The 20451-nt window shown below is 40.3% G+C and overlaps 1 protein-coding gene across 4 annotated transcripts in view; it reads left to right on the forward strand.

The window, feature by feature from the left end:
• Positions 1 to 3819: 3819 nt before the first annotated feature.
• RNF216 (ring finger protein 216) overlaps positions 3820 to 20451 on the forward strand; it is a 212688-nt gene continuing 196056 nt past the window's right edge. For 3 of the 4 annotated variants that reach the window (XM_072597645.1, XM_072597647.1, XM_072597648.1), the window contains exon 1: positions 3820 to 4018. The gene's annotated coding sequence lies outside the window, so the exon portion shown is untranslated. Of the gene's footprint in view, positions 4019 to 4294; positions 4653 to 20451 lie in introns of those variants that run through there. The other variant, XM_072597646.1, reaches the window with a different exon arrangement.

Here is a 20451-nt window from a genome sequence, read left to right on the forward strand (position 1 = left end):
GCCTCCCCACCCAATATATAAGGGATTGTGCTAGGCTCTGGGTGTAGACACAACCCTGCCATGGTTTATTCTAGAGATGTGTAGGGAGATCATTCTTTAGCGCCTTCTTCAGCTCAGTGTCTAAAACTGCATGCACTAGCAGGAGACTATCCATAAGCACAAGCTCCTCCCGCCTCAGAAGGATCTTTCTGGGTAGGAGGCAGATGCCAACGGTCCCCCCTGAGGATTTCGGGGCTCACTGTCCCTTCTAACCCCCTCAGTGTTCTGTGGTTCTGTGACCCTCTCAAATCTCAAGAGCAGGAATGGCTCCCAAAGACAAGGGGAATGAGACCCAGCTGTGATGCTCACCTCCCCTTCTGTAGAGATCTGATCTCAGAGCCCCACCTGCTGGATACAGGGAAAGGCTTCTGAATCAGTAAAGGATGGAGAATAGGAACAGGCTCTGCTTTAAATAAATCCCACACACCAGGGCTTATCAGAAGGAGATCAGTTAGTATCTGTTTACTTCTGTATGCTTGCACAGTAGTCTTTCATTGATTAACTTCTCGTCCCTCCAACTCATAACAAACAGCTTCAGAGAGCGTTGCCCTATACTAGGACCTGAGATTTGGCACTGATAGGTTTGGTAGATACACTCCCAAATATTTTGTCAATTCTGAAGTAATTTTTTTTTCTCCTTTACATACACTATTTGCTCTTAGATTTAGATAAGTACTGTTTACCTCATTAAGGAAAGATTCATATATTCCTATGAGTCTTAGAATTTTTAACAGAAGCAGGTGTTGTATTTTTGTCAAAAAAATATTTTCAGGATCTATTGATATGGTCACATAATTTTATTATTTATATTAGTAACATGGTTAATTATGTCAAACTCTTCAATATATTGAACCAGCACTGTATTCCTGATATAAATCTAACCATGTCCTAACGTATACTCTCTCTAATATGTTGTTGTGGATTACTTACTAATATTTTATTTAAAATTTTTCTGTTAATGTTCATTAGGAATAGCGGTCTGTAGTTTTGTTTCTTTGCTTTGTCTCTTCCTGGTTTAGGTATCAAGATCACATCTGTGTTGTAGAAAGAGATTGGAAAGTTGTCTTCTTAATATTCTAAATTAAGGTAGTAGTAGAATTAACTGTTCTTTTACTGCTTGATAGAATTCACTCATAAATCCATCAGGTTATTTTTTCCTTTGGAGTTCATTTATGACTGGTTCAATTTCTTTTTTCTGATAATGTGTTATTTAAATAATCTATTTCTTCTTTTGTTACTCTGTGTACCTTATATTTTTGTAAGTATCTATTTCCTTTAAATTACCTGCTTTGTTAGCATAATAATTAGGTAAAATAGTTTCTGAAAATTTCTTTTATTTCCTCTTCTGTTGTTATAAATTCTCCTTTTTCATACAATATGTTTTTCCTCTCTTTTTTAAAAACTAGGTTAGTAAATTGTTTCTTTTATTAGTTTTTTTAAAAAACTAATTATTTATTAATTTAATAGTCTGTGCTTTTAACTTTATTAATTTCTTCAATTTCATAATTTTTACTTTCCTTTTTAGTTGGAAATTTTTTTCTTTTGGATGGATATTTCTATCAACGCTTGCCTTGTCTAGCTCCTACTTATGGAAAAGGCAGTTATAAAAATTCAACATAGATGAATAGGAATAATTTCATTTTACATGTGGTAATGAGAGACATGCCCTTCTTTCATTATACAAAACTTGTCAGAGGATAATCTCTAAATTCCTATAACATTATCACTCATTTGGCATTTAATCATATATATTATCATATATTATTATTTAACTTTTTTGTAAGTGTAAATTTTGTCTTTCCAATTTGATTACAAACTCCTGAAGGGTAGGGACCCATTTTTAACTTTTTTTACTTCCTAATATCCTCCACAACTATGGTGACCATATTTTCTGTTTTGAAACATGATTTGACAATGGATATCCTTTATCCTAATCCTTATTAATCACTTTCTTATCTTGAAATTAGTAGTCACCTCGAAATAGGGGAGGTATTTGTCGCTGTAAGCATATCGCCTGTCAGAGGGCTGGGATCATAACCATTACTCAGTGAGGTTTTGTAGAACTAAGTAACCAGTCAAAGAAAGCTTTTTAAAATCTGGAAAAGTTGCGGAATTAAGCTGAGATTAGTAGGGTAAATGACCTCAGACAATCTAGAAGAAAGCATAGTGTTCCTAATGGAATCCACACTATTAAGACAGGTCTTCCTGCCTCACTTTGTAGGAAATTCTCTGTTGTCTATACCTTGAAATGAGAGTGGGAAAGAACTGAGCCCTGTCTACATTTAGGTCTATCCAGTGAGTGTGTGTGGTATGTGGTGTGTGTGTGTGTGTGTGTGTGTCCTTCCTTCTCCAAGAGGACCATGACATCAAGATGATGACATGACTTGCACTTGACTTGGGTTTGAGTGAGAGAGGGGTGTGCAGGTCACCAGCCTCACTTCTCCTCCACAGCCATCTGGGTCCAGTGATCTCATACTCTTCAGGATGACTGGAGATGACCCAGGATGCACTGGGAGGCCTTGGCCCTTTCAGGCTGAAGTCTTATCACGTGCTCACTTTGAGTGAGATACACCTACTCAACGAACAGGCTTCTTTAAGTAGTTACTCCAGGGATGTTCCCCCCCCCCCCAAATCAAACCGGGACAGGAAGACTCTCAGGGTTCCTGGGTAAAAGAGAAATAGTTACTATTTAGTAATTACATTCACTCTGTGTTACTATTAGTGGGAACCAGAGGTGGCCCTCTAGGTCCTCAAGTGAGGCCCTTTGACTGAATCCAAACTTGGCAGAACAAATCCCCTTAACAAAAGGATTTGTTCTGTGAAGCTTGGGCTCGGTCAGAAGGCCGCACCTGAGGACCTAGAAGGCCGCAGGTGCTCCGCCTCTGTTCAGACCTTGCCCTAAATGGGTCCATGCGGATACTGTTTTAATCCAGGGACAGCCACCACACACGGCTTCACACACTGCCGCCTGGCTCTCAAAGCCCTACTTCCTACCTCTGCCCACACACCGTTCCCAAGGTTTGGTCCACACCTGCGATCTCACCGATGGAGTGAATCCCTGGCGAGGGCACTCCCTCTACCGGCCTCCGCCGGACCACTTACACCTCTCGGGGAGCGGCCCGGACCCGTGGGACGGACGGTGACTTGCCCCCGGCTCACCCAGCCATCCGACGTCGAAGGTGGGGCTCGAACGGCCCCCTGTCGAGCCGTCCGTCCGCTACGCTAGGCGCCCCCTGGCACAGGGCACCGGTGCGGCCCTCCCTCGGCGCGGACACCTCCTCCCCGAGCAGGGCGGGCCTTCGCCCGGGCTCCGGGAGCCGGTCCGGGCGCGCCCCAGGGGGGCTTCCGCTCAGGCCTTCCTGGTCCCCCGGCTGTAGACGAACCAATGAACCCCAAAGCACTGGGCAAATGCAACTGCGTCCGCAGGCCCATCTTACAGACCCTGGGAACTTCACGGAACTTTGGACCCGCCAGCCCAACGCCGTCGTTTTAGAGGCGAGAAAACGAGGCCTGCCCCAAGTCAAAGAATGAGGAAAAGCCAGGGGGGCGAGGGAGGGGAGCCGGCGGCCTCCGTCGCCACCGCGGGCCTCAGCTCTCTCCGGTTTTCCCTGCCCTCCTAACCCCGCCCCCTTCCAAAGGGGAGGGACTTTTGGCGCTCTCTCTCAGGGTCCTTATTCCTTTAGTCCTCCCGCCAGAAGGTGGAGTCTATCCTCAGGGGGAGGGGAAAGAGGCGGGCGGAGACGCGGTGAGGGGGAAGAAGAGTGGAGCCCTCTCTATGGTCTCGCACACTGAGTCCCTTCCCCCCGGTGATGCTCTATGGTTCTTCCTGTCCCTAGTCAGAAGGGGGCGCTGCGCGCAGGCGCAAGAGGCCGACGCGACTGGGCCGGAAGGAACGCGGTGGTGCCTTTGGCTGAATGAAGTGGCGGCGGCGGCGACGGCGGCTGAGGCTGGGGTCTGTCCGGAGCTAGCGCGCCCTGGGGTGAGTTACTGATGGCGGGGTGAGGGGATGAAGCGGGGGCCGCTGCCTTGGCGGCGGGCAGAGGCGGCCACCGCCTGAGTGAAGGTGATTTTTCCTCAGCGCCGTCGCCTCCATTAAACCACCCGGGAAGTGTGAGGGAAAGAGGTGGGTGTGGGGGGAGGCGGGCGGGGGGTCGGCTTTGCGAGCGGACCGACTGCGCCGGGGACCGGGGGAGAGCCCGGGGGGAGGGGGGAGGGGACATGGGAAGAGGACGGACCGGAACGGACGCGTCGGGGACGGACCGAGGCCTAACCGTGGGCTCCGGGGAGGAGGAGAAGGGGAAGGCGCTGGCGAGGGAGGCCGGCAGGCCCCGCGGAGGTGGCCGAGGCCGGGGAGCCGAGCGTGAGGGGAGGCGATGGGCCGCCCGGCGGGGGCCGGGGCGCCTTCTGCGGGCCGTGGGGTCAGCCTGGAGCCGGGCGGGAGGCAGGGCCGAGCTCCCCGGGCTCCCCGAGCTCCCCTCATCGCTCCTCGGCTGCCCTTTCTCTCCCTCGTTCCCCCAGCTTTCAGAAACCTCCTCGTTCCCTTTCAGAGAGAGCTCTAAAATTCGATTTCGGGTAACTTCGTGGCCGCATTTTCCCCCCAGATTCCGCTCCAGGTTTGTCTCCAGGGTTTAAATACTTAGCGGTTATTCGTCTTTTTTTTTTTTTTAATTTTCCTGACTCTCACCGGATAATTAAAAGGACCGAAGGAAACGTTCTGTTGGCCAGGAGCATGACAACTGGTGTTTTGGGTCTTTAGTGAGCCGACCTGAAACTCCTGTAGAAAGCGGTCCTGATCAGACTTTAATAGCAGCTTTTTAAAAGCTCATTTTGATTTTCCTGTACGGCGTGACCATGAATTTCAGGTTCTTGGGACTTGGGGTTTGTGGGGATCTAGCCGTCTAAAGAAATGAAGATTTTTTTTTTTGGAGGGGAGGCACGTGTGAGAAGGAACTTATAATTTCAGGGGTTTAGGGAGCAAACTCCTAATGCAGATGAGCAGACAGTTTATTAAATTTGCCTGGAGCACTTAAGCAAGTGACTTTCACTGTTGGTATGTCACAGGCCTTGAACCCAGGCCTGATTCTGGGACCTGACCAAGCTGTCTATTGATTAATTTTCGAAAGTTGAATTATACTTAAGTTTGGAACTTAAGTGAAATACAGGAATAGGTAAATAGATTGTGTAGTGAGAGGGGTGGAGATAACAATAGCACTTGCCTCTCAAGATTATTGTGAAAATCAAAGGTGATAACATGTAAAAGGAACCTTAGAACTATGATATATAAATGCTACTTATCATCATCATCATCATGATAATGAATCAAGAATCCTGACTGTCATTTTTGATATATGTGTGACTTTGGACAAATCAATTAATTTCTCTGAATCTCCTTTTCCTCATATGTAAAGTGACAGGGTTGGACTAGATGATCTCTCTGCCCCTTTCCAGCCAATAATTTGTGACTCTGTGAATTTAGGAGTAAATTCAAAGTAATTGTATTGTTGCATAGATCTTTATGATAATTTGGACTCCACTGGTCATAGTTGGACAATCTGTCTAGAACAAGTTCTGGATAGATCCATATAATAATTTGGCCTCTAGATCATCATTGGACAGTCTGAGAACAAGTTCTATTTTGAGTAGGTCCAAAACTCTACACTTCTGTCTCTTATAATCTATCAACTTTTCTATAATCAACACAATTGATGTTTGGGTCAAAAAAAACCGGTAAAGTTGTATTCATAGTTTTGCCTTAATACTGTTTGATAAAAGAAGCACTAACTGCAATTTGTCTTTTAAAAACTATAACATATTAAAAATAAGTTGTTATATAATGTTATAAATGGTAAAATAATTGGTCATATCTGTAGATATCTAGAAGATTTGACTATAAGAAAAAGATTCATTGAATATTTTTAGCAGGAAGTACATTTTATCTGTCCTCATTTTAGTATCAATTTGTAATTTCAAAGATGAAATATCTTGTAATAATTTAGATAAGAGGCTCTTTGCCCTACATACAAAAGTTTTCACATTTGAACACAAGAATGAAAAAGTATTTACTAGTGATTATAATGTGCCAGGCACCACTGGCCTAGGGTCTGGAACCCTGGTTTCCAGCCTCTTCTATTGAAACTGTTTGCTAAGTTGCCACTGATCTCTTAATTGCCAAATTAAATGACTTTTTATTGGTCCAAATCCTTCTTGACGTCTCTGTAGACACTATCAGTGACCCTTGCTAGGGTTTTGTAATGCTGCTAGTACCTTCCTTCTGAGATTACTTCCAGTTTAGGGGCTAGGGAGAAGGAAATGAACATTTATATAACTCCTACTATGTGCCAGGCACTGTGCTAAACCCTTTACATATTATCTCAATTGATCCTCACACCTGTTTTAATCCCTTTTTTGCAGTTGAGGAAACTGAGGCAGACAGGTTAAGTTACTTGCTGGAGTCATGTAATTAGTATGTGTCTGAGACTGGAATTGAATTCAAATCCTCCTGACTCTTTGCCCAGTGCTCTAGCCACTAGATTACTTAGTTTATCCTATTATATCTTTTTTGTATGTAGTTTTCATAGTGCCAATTTTTTTTCTGTCCCCAGGAATTGGTGGGGAACCTATGGCCTTGAGGACACATGTGACCTACAAGATACACAGGTGCAGCCTTTTGACTTAATTCATACTTCATAGAACAAATTTATTTTGTTTTGATTTGATTCAAAGGGCCGTACTTGAGGACCTAGAGACTCACATGTGGCCTCATGGCTGTAGGTTCTCCACCCCTCTATCTCTCTTAGTCTTCTTGGTTTGACCTTTATCTAAGTTGTACTTACTCCTTTGAGGGGATAACAGTATTTTTGCTTTTCCTTGTGAATCCAGCTTTCAACACTGTTTCAGTAAGAAGTTAATAAATACTTGTTGACTTGATTTGGGGATATAAATACAAAAGTGAGACAGTCCCTGACCTCAAGGAACTTAGATTCTACTGAGGGAGACAACATATATATGAGTGGTGAGGTGGTAAGGGGAGTCAATATCTGGGGGTGTGGGGGTGGCGGTCAGAGATGACTTGATTCATAGAGTGGCAGGTTGACATGCCCCTATACAGGAACAATTAAAGTAAAGTTGTGTTGATTTGACTATTAAGCCAAAAATAAAACGTGTATAAGGGTGAGTAAGAGTCTCCATATGAGGGGCTATTTGATTTTGTGCTTACTCACTATCAAGGTATCTCTCTGCCCATAGCGGAGTTCTTGGACTGAGTGGATTCACTCTCTAGTGGTCCTATTCCAGGTGGGAAGAGTGACAAGGAAGCGCTTGCGTGTGTGTGTGTGTGTGTGTGTGTGTGTGTGTGTGTGTGTGTGTTCATGTTCGTCCTTCGTTGCCAAAGAAGACCATGCCACTTTGTTTTGAGTGAGGGAGGGCTGTGCAGGTCACCAGCTTACCTTCTCCTCCAGAGTCATCTGAATCCAGCGACAAGGAAGCAATGGCAGGGTGGATGGCTGAGTGGGCTTTGAAACCAAAATTTATGTTTTAAAGTTATTATGTTCAGAAAGATTTTTAAACTCTTGTTGAACTTCATGTCTAACTATATTTGCATATCTGAAGTTCTAGGTGCTCTGTTACGTAAATTATTTTGGAGGGCCCCGTCTTATGAAAATATTTATTAAAACATTTAAGTTGCATATCATTCAATATTGATCAACAGTTATTTGTTCATATGTATCTGTGCCAGAATGTGTAATGTAGGAATATTTCCCATTTCTGGAATTCTCTTCACTAGTATTCTTCAGCTGGAAGAACCAGTAGGCAATGACAACAACCAGCATTTATATAGTGCTTTCATAGAGTAACAGAATACAGTGATACTCCTGTTTCTATTTCTTTAGGGGCAAAAATAAAGTTTCTCAGAAAGGCAATTCTAGAATCAGATTTAGAATTGTAGATATTACTATAGTGAAATTGTAGAGTGTGAAAAGGGGCAATTTTTTGTGTGTGTATTTGTTGAACTCTTCATTCTGTGGGTGACAGAGTCTTATTTTTAAGTGCTTCTGATAATCTGCTTAATTTTAGTTATCTCAGATTCTGTTGTATTCCAGCTAAATTTGATATGAAGAGAACTTTCTACTAAGTGGCTCAATTTTCCTATTGATTTCCAATGTAAAATTGGAATGCCTTGCAATTTGTTAATTTAGCAGCAACATTAATAAGATCATAATTAAGAATACAACAAACCTTTTAAAATGAAAAAATGAATATACCTGATTTTTGTGTGCTGTTTATCTTTTTTTTGTTGGAATGACAGGGAGGAATGGAGGACTGATCTAAACTGGGGCCCTTAATAATTTGTTTCTTTCAGTGAATCACCTTTTCCAAATCATAACAATCATCTTTTCCAAACTCAGAGTAATAGTGACCCTTCAACTACTCTAGTCATCCCAGAAAAATACACAAATAGTCCTCTAGTTAGAGGAGAGAAAGATGAAGGGTGATGCTGATTTCAGAGTTGGAAGATCCCTTAAAAAGTTATTTATTTCAATCTATACCTGAACAGGAATCCCCCTATGTACACTTTCTTCAACAAATGGTTATCTAGGTTCTGTTTGGATACTGCCCATTTCACTTTTAGATGTTTCTGATTTATAAGAAACCTTCCTAACATAGAAGAAAAATTGGTATTTCTGTAATTGATAGAGCACTGCCCTTCTAGTAATAGCCGCTTTTCAGTCCTGGTCTTTTTCCTTACTTCTGGTTACTTACTTGTTGTTACTTACTTCCTGAGCAGGACACTTGGGCATTAAGCTTTAGATGCTTCACCTGCTCTGCAGTGGTAATGGTGCTTATGCTTCCTGCCTTACAGGGTTTTTATGAGGGAAAAAAGCCAGCTTTTTTTGTAGGTATGAAAGCACTCTGGAAAGGTGAGCTATTATTATTGTTTCTGTTTTTGCTGCCTCTAGTTCTGGAGCCAAGCAGATCTCCTTCAAATACGTGGACAGCTCTCCCATGTCCCCTATGAGTGTCCTCCTATCCGGGACCCAGACATCTCTAATTCCTTCAAGCAACTAGAAGTAGTGTGATGTCACTGGATTTGGATTTTTTTTTCCCTTGCAAAATATACAAACCCATGGGTGTGTGGAGGATGGGGAGAAGAAGAGATAATATGTAGTGGTAGGTAAACTAGTATCTGTGTATTATGAGAAATGTGGGAAGCCAGGGTGTGTTAGTTTGTCAGTTCCTATCAGTAGCAGCAAACAAATTTGCCTTTTGATTACAAAAACATCACTCCAAAACCGATACGTATATATAGTTTTCTGTACCACTGATAGTGATACCTGTTCTAGTGGAATTGAGATGATGATGCTCACAATAGCCTTGTAAGATGAATGTTCTTGACTCTGAGCCTGTGATCTTCTGATGAGTCCTCAGCTGAGATTCCTGCACATCCACTTCCTACTGTTCATCTTTCTGCTTTGTGGGTCAAGTCAACAACCTTAGGTACCTTCATGTACTAGACACTGGGCTAAGCACGAAGGATATAGAGAAAGACAAAATAGCCCCCGCCCTCAAAGACCTCACATAATAATGGAACAGACATGCAAACACCTAAGATTATATATGGGATAAATTGGACATAATCTCAGAGGGAAGGTACTAACATTAAGGAGGATAGGTAAAGGCTTCTTGAAGTAGGTGGGGATCTTTGCTGATACTTGAAGAAAGCCAAGAGTAGAGAGAAATTCCGGGGCTTGGCAGATTGCCAGGGAAAATGCCCTGACTTGGAAAATGGAGAGTGTTGTGTTAATAGCAACCAAGAGGCCAGTGTCACTTCATCATAGAATTATGTGGAAGGGAGCAGATTATGATAAAACTAGGAAGTTAATAAGGGGCAAGATTATGAAGCACTTTAAAAGCTAAAAATGAAGATTTTATATTTGATCCTAGAGGTAATAGGGAATACTGGAATTTTTTGAATAGAGGACATGTTCAGACCTGAATTTTAGGAAGATCACTTAGATAGGTGAGTGGAGGATAGGCTGAAGTCGAATTACAGGAAGTTTCAGATTGGTCAAGTCTCAAGAAGAGACATCAATATCAGCCAGTGATAGATAACTTTATGACTTCATCTGGCATCATAGAGCTAGTTTTATTTTTGTTTTTAAAAAAAATGTAAATTTTGTATTGACAAGACATTTGTATCAAGTCCCACTAGAAAGTACTATCCCTCAAACAGTAAGCAAAACCTTAAATACCTTGATTTTGATAATATTAATATCTGACAATCGTATCAGTTAATTACTTTTAAATTGCAAAATGCTTTGCATCCATTATCTCATTTGAGCTCCACAAAAGCATGTAAGGTAAGTACTATGTGTCATCATCCCCATTTTAGAGATAAGGAAACCAGGTCTCAAAAAAGTGAAGTGATTTGCTTGTGGTCACCCAGCTAACTTTTATTTTGTTATTAAGTTTTCATTTATTCCATGGGCACAAATAAATGATACCATAATGCTACAGCATTTAACAAGAGTAAAGGAGAAATCATGCCACAGATGTATTTATTGTACAGTAGACAGTCTAAAGTGTGACACTTTCTAAGAGCTGTTCTGTTCCCCGAGTAGGATAATATAAAATTTTCATTTCTGGAATATTTAACTAGAGGTCAAAGATTGAGCATGTACATACCCCTTTTGAAGCTCCATGGTGAACAACTAGGTATTTAAGAGAAAATAATTTCTACTAGCACAGAGATACAATGAGTATTAGTAGTAGGATTGGAATCTAAGTCTTTCTAATGCCAAATTTAGCCTTCTGTCCACTTAGCCATGTCACTTTATGCTTTTGAAGTGCACTGATGAAGAGAAATGAAAGTTGCATGCTTTAGCTTTCCTCATATGCTAATAATATTGACTGTTGCCTTTTAGTTTTGTTTTTATTTACATTGCTGTAGTAATTGTTCTTATCCTTCTTCTGGACATTTTCTTTACTCTTTTCCCTCACTGATGCAGTTACCCCATATTTCTCTCAATTATTATTCATCTCTCCTTAAAGTGCGAGAATATTCCATTTAGGTAATAAATTTAGACCTAGAAAGGAACCTGAAAGGTCACCTGGTGCACCTCTCTCATTTTACAGGTAAAGATACTGAAACCAGAGAAGTGGAGTGACTTGCTCCTGATCACACAGGTCTTCTAAGTGCCACAGCTTCGATTTACACTTGGCTGTGACTCCACAGCCAGTACTATTTTCCCTATACCACCACATTTGTTCAGCCATTCTACCAATCATTGAGCACATAGTTCTATCTTTTTACTATCATAAATAATGCTACTATGAATATTTTTGAAAATATCAGGTTTTCCTCTCTGTCAATAGCCTTTTTTAAATTATAGGTCCAGTGATGGGAACCTAGGATTAAAGGGCTTGGAACAATTTAATAACTTTTCTTAAGAATTGTTTTTTCTACTTGTTATACCATTTAGGTACTGGTCTTTCCCCAGCTCTTCCAAAAATTACTTTTTTTTACTGTCTTTGGTTGGTGGTTGTTGTCCTTTGTCTTCGAAGAAGACATCCCCAAAATGACATCCCCATTGTAAAGTGAAATTTCAGTGTGTCTAGCTATGGCTAATCAAACCAATACAGGCTCAGAATGCTCTACCACAGGTTGGGCACAAATAGTTCATATGAATATTTGGGGTGGATATCCCAAATTTGCGCATCCTGCATGTATTTTGTGCTGTTTCAATTCTGCCTTGCTCAAAGAGCACAGCACCCTTTCTGATGTGGGCATGCCATGCTGAGCAGTCCTGTGCCAGTGTCTCCCATGTTGCACAGTCAAATCCAAAGTTCTTGAGAGAGACCTTGAGAGTGTCTTTGTATCGCTTCTTCTGGCCACCATGTGATTGCATGCCCCATGCAAGTTCTCCATAAAATAGTCTTTTTGGCAAGTGTACCTTTGGCATTTGAACAATGTGGCCAGCCCATCAGAGTTGCGCTCTCTGAAGCATAGTTTGAATACTTGGCAGTTCAGCTTGAGCAAGGACTTCAGTGTCTGGTACCGTATCATACCAGGTGATCTTCAGAATCTTCCTAAGACAGTTCAAGTGGAAACCATTCAGTTTCCTGGCATGGTGCTGGTAGAGTGTCCATGTTTCACAAGCGTATAACAATGAGGTCAGCACAACGACCTGTAGACCTTCAGTTTGGTAGTCAGTCTAATACCTCTTCTCTCCCAAACCTTTCTTCTGAGTCTCCCAAACACTGAGCTGACTCTGGCAATGCATGTATCAACCTTATTGTCAACGTGTACACCCCTGGAAAGTACACTACCAAGGTAAGTGAACTCATCCACAGCATTCAAAACTTCTCCATTTGTTGTAACTGATGGTTCCGCATATGGATGGTGTGGTGGTGGCTGATGGAGCAGCTGTGGTTTTTTGGTGTTAATTATTAGGCCAGAATTAGCACAGGCACTGTCTTTGGTAATTTGGTAATGAATGGGTGGCTGCTCAGTCACTCAGAGAATAGAGCACTGGGCCTGGAGTCAGGAAGACCCGAGTTCAAATTTGGCCTCAGACACTCACTAGCTGTGTGACTCTGGGCAGATCACATAACACTGATTGTCTTAATCTACTGAAAGAGGAAATAGCAAACCACTCCAGTATCTTTGTTAAGAAAACTGTAGGGTCATGAAGAATTGAACGTGACTGAAGAATAATACGATGAATGTAGAACTAAATTCTTATAGGACTTCCAGAAACTATAACAATAACTGATTGAGCTTTTCACATACTGTGCTTTAGCTATTTGTTGTTATAGTTCATGACATATTTTGGGAATACTTTTATTATGGTAACATGGTCTAATCAGTCTTAGTGAACTCATTAGACATAGGATTCTGGATAGGATTCTCCCATTGGCCAAATTGAATAGTTGACAGAAATAAATACAACACCATGGCAAGTCCATTTAGTTTGTAGTTACCCAGTGTACAAGGGTTCCTCTTGGAGAATGTGGGAAAGGGGTGAGTCTTCTGCCAACCTAAAACTGAACTCTTGGAGGTGGGGTGGAACAGCAGGTGTCAATGGAAAAACACCTGATTTGGAGTCAGAAGATCTGTGTTCGAGTTCTAACACAGGTAATGTACTAGCTCTGTGACCTGGGTAAGTTTGCCTAGCCCAAGGAGTCTATGAACTTGTTTTAAAAATATATTTTGATAACTATTTTTCAATATCATTAGTTTCCCTCCTTATTCTTTGTATTCTTTTATACATTTAAAAAAGTTATTCTGATAAAGGCTTCACCTTTACATAGGTTTCTCCAGATTGCCAAAGGGATCCATTAGACAAAAAAAGATTAAGAATCCCTGCACTAGGCAGTGAAGAAAGCATTTTGTAAGCCATAAGCAAATGTGAGCTATCATACCCCTTTGCTGCTTTCTTTTTTGGTGGCAAAGAACATGCTTTTGAGGGCTCAGAGCTGACAGAGGGATTGAGGAGGAGTTGATGGTAACTGGTCCCCTAGCAGAGGAGAGGGAGTGTAAAGAAGGGTTATATGTGAGGCCTCTCAACTGGAATGAAGAGAGTTGGTGAGCCCTTTCAGACCTGGAGTTCCAGGGTTCCTTGGTTGGAGTACTCACTTGTTATTTATTCAGTTGGTTGATGGCTAGGGGAAAGATAAGTGAGACCTGGACCCTTGGATCTCACACATAATATCACTGTGCCTCATACACAATAAGCACTTAGTAAATTGTTTTTCATTCGTTCATTTTTAGTGTGAAAATTCCCTGTACCAGTGCAGGTCAGCAGCTTTCTGTAACTGGTTCCCCACTCTCAGGTTCTGATCAAGTACTCCAGCTTCCTCTCTACATGAATCAATGAAAAGTATTAATTGCTTACTATGTGCCAAGCACTTTGATAAGTTCGGGGGAATAGAACAAAAACAAAGACAGTTCTGCCTTCAAGGAGTTTATATTCTAATAGAAGAAATTACTCTTATAGAAGAGTGTTAAAGGTTTTGGTAAATGAAGCTATAGGAAAATGTATTGATATACCCCAGGCGTGCATTACCTATGTGTGCAGGTTGTGCAGGCCTGATATACCCTTTCCAAGATCTGTGACACAGTTGGTTCAGTTATGATTCTAGGAGCATGCTTTCCCCTTTCCAGTTCTGATTATGTGAAATTTAAAAAGTTTTTTTTCCCCAATCAAAACCAGTGTAATTACAGTTAGAGAGACAAGTAACTGGTGAAAAAAAATCTGTAGCATGTTTCTCTGGTAAGGGAATTATTTTCAAGATACTTAGGGAACTGATTTAAGTATATAAGAGTAAACCTATTTCTCAATAGATAAATGCTTTGAAGGACAGGCTTTTTTCAAAGGATGTTATCTAACCTATCAACAACCATTTGTGAAAAAAAAAAAAGCCCCAAATCAGTAATAAGAGAAATAGAAATTAAAACTATTCTGAGGTTCTACTTCACATCCTTCCCATAGGAAAATGACAAATGTTGGAGGGGCTATGAGAAAACAGGTATACTAGTGCAGTGTTGGCATAGTTGCGAATTGATCTAGCCATTCTGGGTAGCAGTTTAGAACTGTGTTGAAAAAGTCACTAAATTATGCATACCCTTTGGCCCAGTGATACCAGTACTTGACCTTTGCCCCATAGAGACCAAAGAAAAAGTATGTACAAAAATATTGATATCTCTTCATTTGGTGACAACTGGATACTAAGGAAGTGTTCATGAATTGGGGAATGGCTAGACAATTTATGGTACATGAATTTAACAGAATTATTGTACCACAAGAAATGAGAAAAGGAAGAGTTTCAGAGATACCCGAAAAGACTCCTGTGAACTGATAGAGAGTAAAGAGCAAACCCAAGAGAAATTTATGCAATAGCAATATTATAAGGAAAAACAACTTTGAAAGACTTGAGAACTCTGGCCAGTGAAATGACCAACTTTGATTTCAGAGGACCAGTGATGAAGTGAGGTGATGAACTTGAGATGCAGAATGAGACGTGTTTTCTGATAGAGGGAATGTGGGTTTTCTCCCACCCCCAGCCTACTTTCTCTTCTATGCATATTTGCTACTTTTTCCCAGCGGTGGGGGTTTGAGGGAAAGTATGTGAGGATGAAGAGGAATAAAAAATAGAAATAGAGTAACCGAAAAGAAAGAAATGGTTATTGTTTTCCCCTAATGCAGAGAAGAAAAAGAAAGCCAAAAAGAAGCACAAGATATGCAGGGCAGCTTTGAAAGCTAGAGGTTGAATTTATTTTATACTTTAAAAGAAAAGCAAGTTGTACATAATAGAGATCTTCAGTTTCTTATAAAATTCTCATTTTCTGTTCTACATGTGTAGAAAGGCCCATTTTATTTAGTGTTAAGTTCAGAATACAAAAAAATAAGATTTTAAGTTGCTAGGTACAAATATTTTATCACCTTTCTTCCAAACTCTTGGTGAACTGCATTGCTAGATCCATCTTAAGTCCTCAGTGTAGTATATCCCCAGATTCATGCTTGAAGCTTTTCAGCTTAGTAGTTAGTCAGCAATCATTTATTAAGACTTACTTTGTGCCAGTGTCTAGAGTAAGCGTAGGATTCAAAGAAAGTGGAAAACTTGTTTCTTGTACCCCCTGACCTCCCAGGCAGCCCATGGCATCACCTTCTTGCCATGATAAAGTATCTGTGTAGAACTTTAGTATAAGCGTGTAAAAGTATGAAGTGCTTTCTTTCTAGACTTACTACATATTAACTCTTTAGGCACTCATTACTGCCCAGCCAAACTGGCTTTCTTGTGGTCTGTCATGTATCACATTCCTAACTCTGTAACCTTGTATTAGCTACCCCAAATATAATAACCAAAACTAGTTTACCTTCCTATGGTGTACATAAACTGTAGAATCAAAAGACCTTCTATGGGTGACATCTACATTTCCATAAAGTCATTGAACAAATGACTGAGTCATGTGGATTTGTTTTTTAAAAAAAGAGGTTTATTATTTAGAACTAGGTTATCGCCATGGGAAATTAGAAAATGGTTATCCTTAAGAAGCCAGTCTTATTGAACAGTGAGTGTAGTTTGTACAAAGAAATTGTTGAAACTGTGCAACATATACTACAGGTTGAAAAAATTAACACCTACTAAGTACGTGTAAAGTCATCAAGTGGCCAAAATTAGCTGTCAAAGCTAATCATAAACTGACAAATAACAAGTTTCAATACTACAGATACAAACCCCCTCAAACTATTCTAGTACTTGAAAACAGTATTATTTCATATTGTTATTATTACAACACATTGTTATACCAAGTTGTTGTTGAGTCTTTTCAGTTGCATCTCATTTGGGAAAACCCATTTGGGGTTTTCTTGGCAGAGGTACTGGTTTCCCATTTCCTTCTCAAGCTCATTTTAACTAATGAAGAACTGAGGCAAACAGGGTTAAGTGACTTGCCCAGGAACCCTCACCTAGTAAGTAAGCGTCTGAGGCTGGATTGGGACTCATCAGGGTGAGTCTTCCTAACTTAAAGTCCAATGATGTATCTACTGCATCACCTAGCGGCCCTGTTATACCAAATATTCATAATCTCTAAAACCAACACTCAGGATTGTCCAGTCACAACACTGATTCACAGAAACTAAAAAATTTTTGATAAAACATTGTTAAGTCAAATACTTATAATCTCCTGTTTATGTATGAAAAGGTTTCGTGATATAGAGATGAGCCCTAAGAAATCAAATCTGTTTGGTGACAGGATGGGGTACATATATCCATCATCCTATTTGCTGCTGAAGATGTCTTGAAGATTCTTTCAGGGAGCCAACTGCAAATGAGATGATATTCCAGTATTTTTATTTAGTCACGAAGTGTAGTCATTTTATCTATTTGTGTATTGATTTGCAGAACATTAAGTACAAAAGAATAATAGAGTGGAGACGTCCTCTGTAGGACTGTTTCTGTCTGAACTCTGAAAAATGTGATGGTATTACAACTGACATCTAGTACTTTATGTTTTTGCAAAGCACTATAAAATTACATGTCAAATTTAAGCTTCATAACTCTACAAGGTAGATGTGCTACAGGTATTATCTCCATTTTACAGAAGATGAAACTAAAGTTCAGGTTAAATGTCTTCCCTACAACCATACAATTAGTAAATGCTAGAGATAGAATTTGAACCTAGCTACCTCCTGATCCAAGTGTCAGTCAGTTATGATATACGAGGGAACACTGAAGCAGAATTAAATTTTTTTGTTGTTGTTTTGCCGAATTGGACCTTATAGTTCAGCCAACAGATGTTTATTAAGTGATTACTTTGATTCGCAGTGCAAAATGCTGGTTTAGGTAAGATATCATCCTTTCCATTTGGGAGTCTAATCTAGTCTCAAACAGGACTATAATGGCATGCTTTGCTTATTCAGAACTTGCAGCCATATACATTTTGAATTTTTTGTTTTTCATCTGGTACAGCACAATACAGGAAGAATACAAACTCCACCCAGTTTCATGCTAAAAATAATTTACGAATAGAAGCAGTTGTTACAAATGGCATCAATAGGTCTGATTTTAAATCTTTATAAAGCTTGGCAGTTAACAGCCTCAGCGTAGCATAAATACATAAATAAAAATACATTAGTACTCAATTTTATCATAATTTTTATTTCTATATCTTGAGAAGTAGCATAATGCTTATTCTTTTCCCCCAAAATTAACAAGCATGACTAGGAGGTCTGGATTCTAGCCTCTTCTCTGTCACTTGGGCCAATATCTTCATTTTTCTCATCTGTATAATGAGGATGAACCAGATCTCTAAGGACCCTTCCAACTATGATTGTGTGAATCTGTTTATTTGTAATTTGCAAGTACAACTCCAATATCCCAGAATTAGAAATTGACAGCCTTTTTCTTGCTCGCTGATATTCAGGTTTTAAAAGTTACAGAATTTGAATCTTTGAGCAAGAGTTGCTGATCGAAGAATTTCTTTGTTAGGGAATAGAGTGACCCAAAAGAATTAGGAAAATTGTTAAGAGATGATTTATATGTAATAGAGTTTCATAGGCCAAAACAGATGTATCAAGGAATCAGCCAGGATAGAGAGGGGTTGCATTTTTTAAAAAAAATATTCATTTTATTTATTTTTAATGCTCCACAATTAGACAATCTACCCTACCTACTCCTCACCACCCCCCTCCCTCCCCAAGACAGCATACAATTCTGTATAGGATCTACACATACGTTCCTATTGAAAACATTTTCATTATAGTCATGCTGTGTAGAACTAAAATAAATGGGAAAATCATATAACAAACCAAAACATAATGCGCATGCACACACACACACACACGCACACACACAAATACAAATGCAAACGATCTGCTACATTACGCGATTGAATTCCATAGATGTTTCTCTGAAGGTGGAAGGCATTTTACCTTAGAATACCATGGGGATTTTTTTTTTTTGATGTCCTTGCATTTCTACAAAGATCCAAGACTACCAGAAAAAATCTCGCACACTGTGGTAGTTGTTGTGCACAAAGTTCTCCTGGTTCTGCTTTTTTCGCTCAGCATCAGATCATATAAGTCCTTCCAGGCCTCCCTGAAGTCTTTTTGTTCATCATTACTTACGGTGCAATAGTATTCATTACATTCATATACCATAATTCATTCAGCCATTCTCCAATTGACGGGCATTCCCCTGATTTCCAGCCTTTGACAACCACAAAGAGAGCTGCTATAAATATTTTTGTACATGTGGGACCCTTTCCCATTTTTATGATCTCTTGGGGATACAGTCCTAGAAGCAATATTGCTGGGTCAAAGAGTATGTACATTTTTGTAGCCCTTTGGGCATAGTTCCAAATTCTCTCCAGAATGGTTGGATGAGCTCACAGCTCCACCAACAAAGAATTAGTGTTCCAACTCTTCTACATCCTCTCTAACACTTATCATTTTCCTGTTCTCTCATGTTTGCCACTCTAATAGGTGTGATGTGGTACCTCAGAGTTGTTTTGATTTGCGTCTCTCTAATCAAAAGTGATTTAGAGCATTTTTTCTTTTTCTTTTTTTTTTTTTAAATTATTTAACTTTTAACATTCATTTTCACAAAATTTTGGGTTCCAAATTTTCTCCCCATTTGTCCCCTCCCCCCACCCCAAAACACCGAGCATTCTAATTGGCCCATCACCAATCTGCCCTCTCTTCTATCATCCCTCCCTTCCCTTGTCCCTATCTTCTCTTTTGTCCTCTAGGGCCAGATAACTTTCTATACCCCATTACCTGTAGTTTCTTGTTCCCTAGTAGCAAGAACAGTACTCGATAGTTGTTCCTAAAACTTTGAGTTCCAACTTCTCTTCCTCCCTCCCTCCCCACCCATTCCCTTTGGGAAGGCAAGCAATTCAATATAGGCCATATCTGTGTAGTTTTGCAAATGACTTCCATTAATAGTCATGTTGTGTAAGACTAACTATATTTTCTCCATCCTATCCCCCCATTGCTTCTATTCTCTCTTTTGATCCTGTCCCTCCCGAAGAGTGTTGACTTCAAATTGCTTCTTCCTCCCATTGCCCTCCCTTCCATCATCCCCCCCACCCTGCTTATCCCCTTCACCCCCACTTTCCTGTATTGTAAGATAGGTTTTCATACCAAAATGAGTGTGCATTTTATTCCTTGCTTTAGTCGAATGTGATGAGAGTAAGCTTCATGTTTTTTCTTTCACCTCCCCTCTTTTCCCCTCCACTAAAAAGTCTTTTGCCTGCCTCTTTTATGAGAGATAATTTGCCCCATTCCATTTCTCCCTTTCTCCTCCCAATATATTTCTCTCTCACCACTTAATTTCATTTTTTAAAGATATGATCCCATCCTATTCAATTCACCCTGTGCTCTCTGTCCCTGTGTGTGTGTGTGTGTGTGTGTGTGTGTGTGTGTGTGTGTGTGTGTGTGTGTAATCCCACCAACTACCCAGATACTGAAAAGTTTCAAGAGTTACAAATATTGTCTTTCCACGTAGGAAGGTAAACAGTTCAACTTTAGCAAGTCCCTTATGACTTCTCTTTGCTGTTTACCTTTTCATGCTTCTCTTCATTCTTGTGTTTGAAAGTCAGATTTTCTTTTCAGCTCTGGTCTTTTCATCAAGAATGCTTGAAAGTCCTCTATTTCATTGAAAGACCATTTTTTCCCCTGAAGTATTATACTCAGTTTTGCTGGGTAGGTGATTCTTGGTTTTAGTCCTAGTTCCTTTGACTTCTGGAATATGATATTCCATGCCCTTCGATCCCTTAATGTAGAAGCTGCTAGATCTTGTGTTATCCTGATTGTATTTCCACAATACTTGAATTGTTTCTTCTTTTTTTTTTTAAACTTTTAACATTTATTTTCACAACATTTTGGGTTACAAATTTTCTCCCCTTTT

This window comes from Notamacropus eugenii, chromosome 3 (genome assembly GCF_028372415.1).
Source record: "Notamacropus eugenii isolate mMacEug1 chromosome 3, mMacEug1.pri_v2, whole genome shotgun sequence".
Classification (NCBI taxonomy): domain Eukaryota; kingdom Metazoa; phylum Chordata; class Mammalia; order Diprotodontia; family Macropodidae; genus Notamacropus; species Notamacropus eugenii.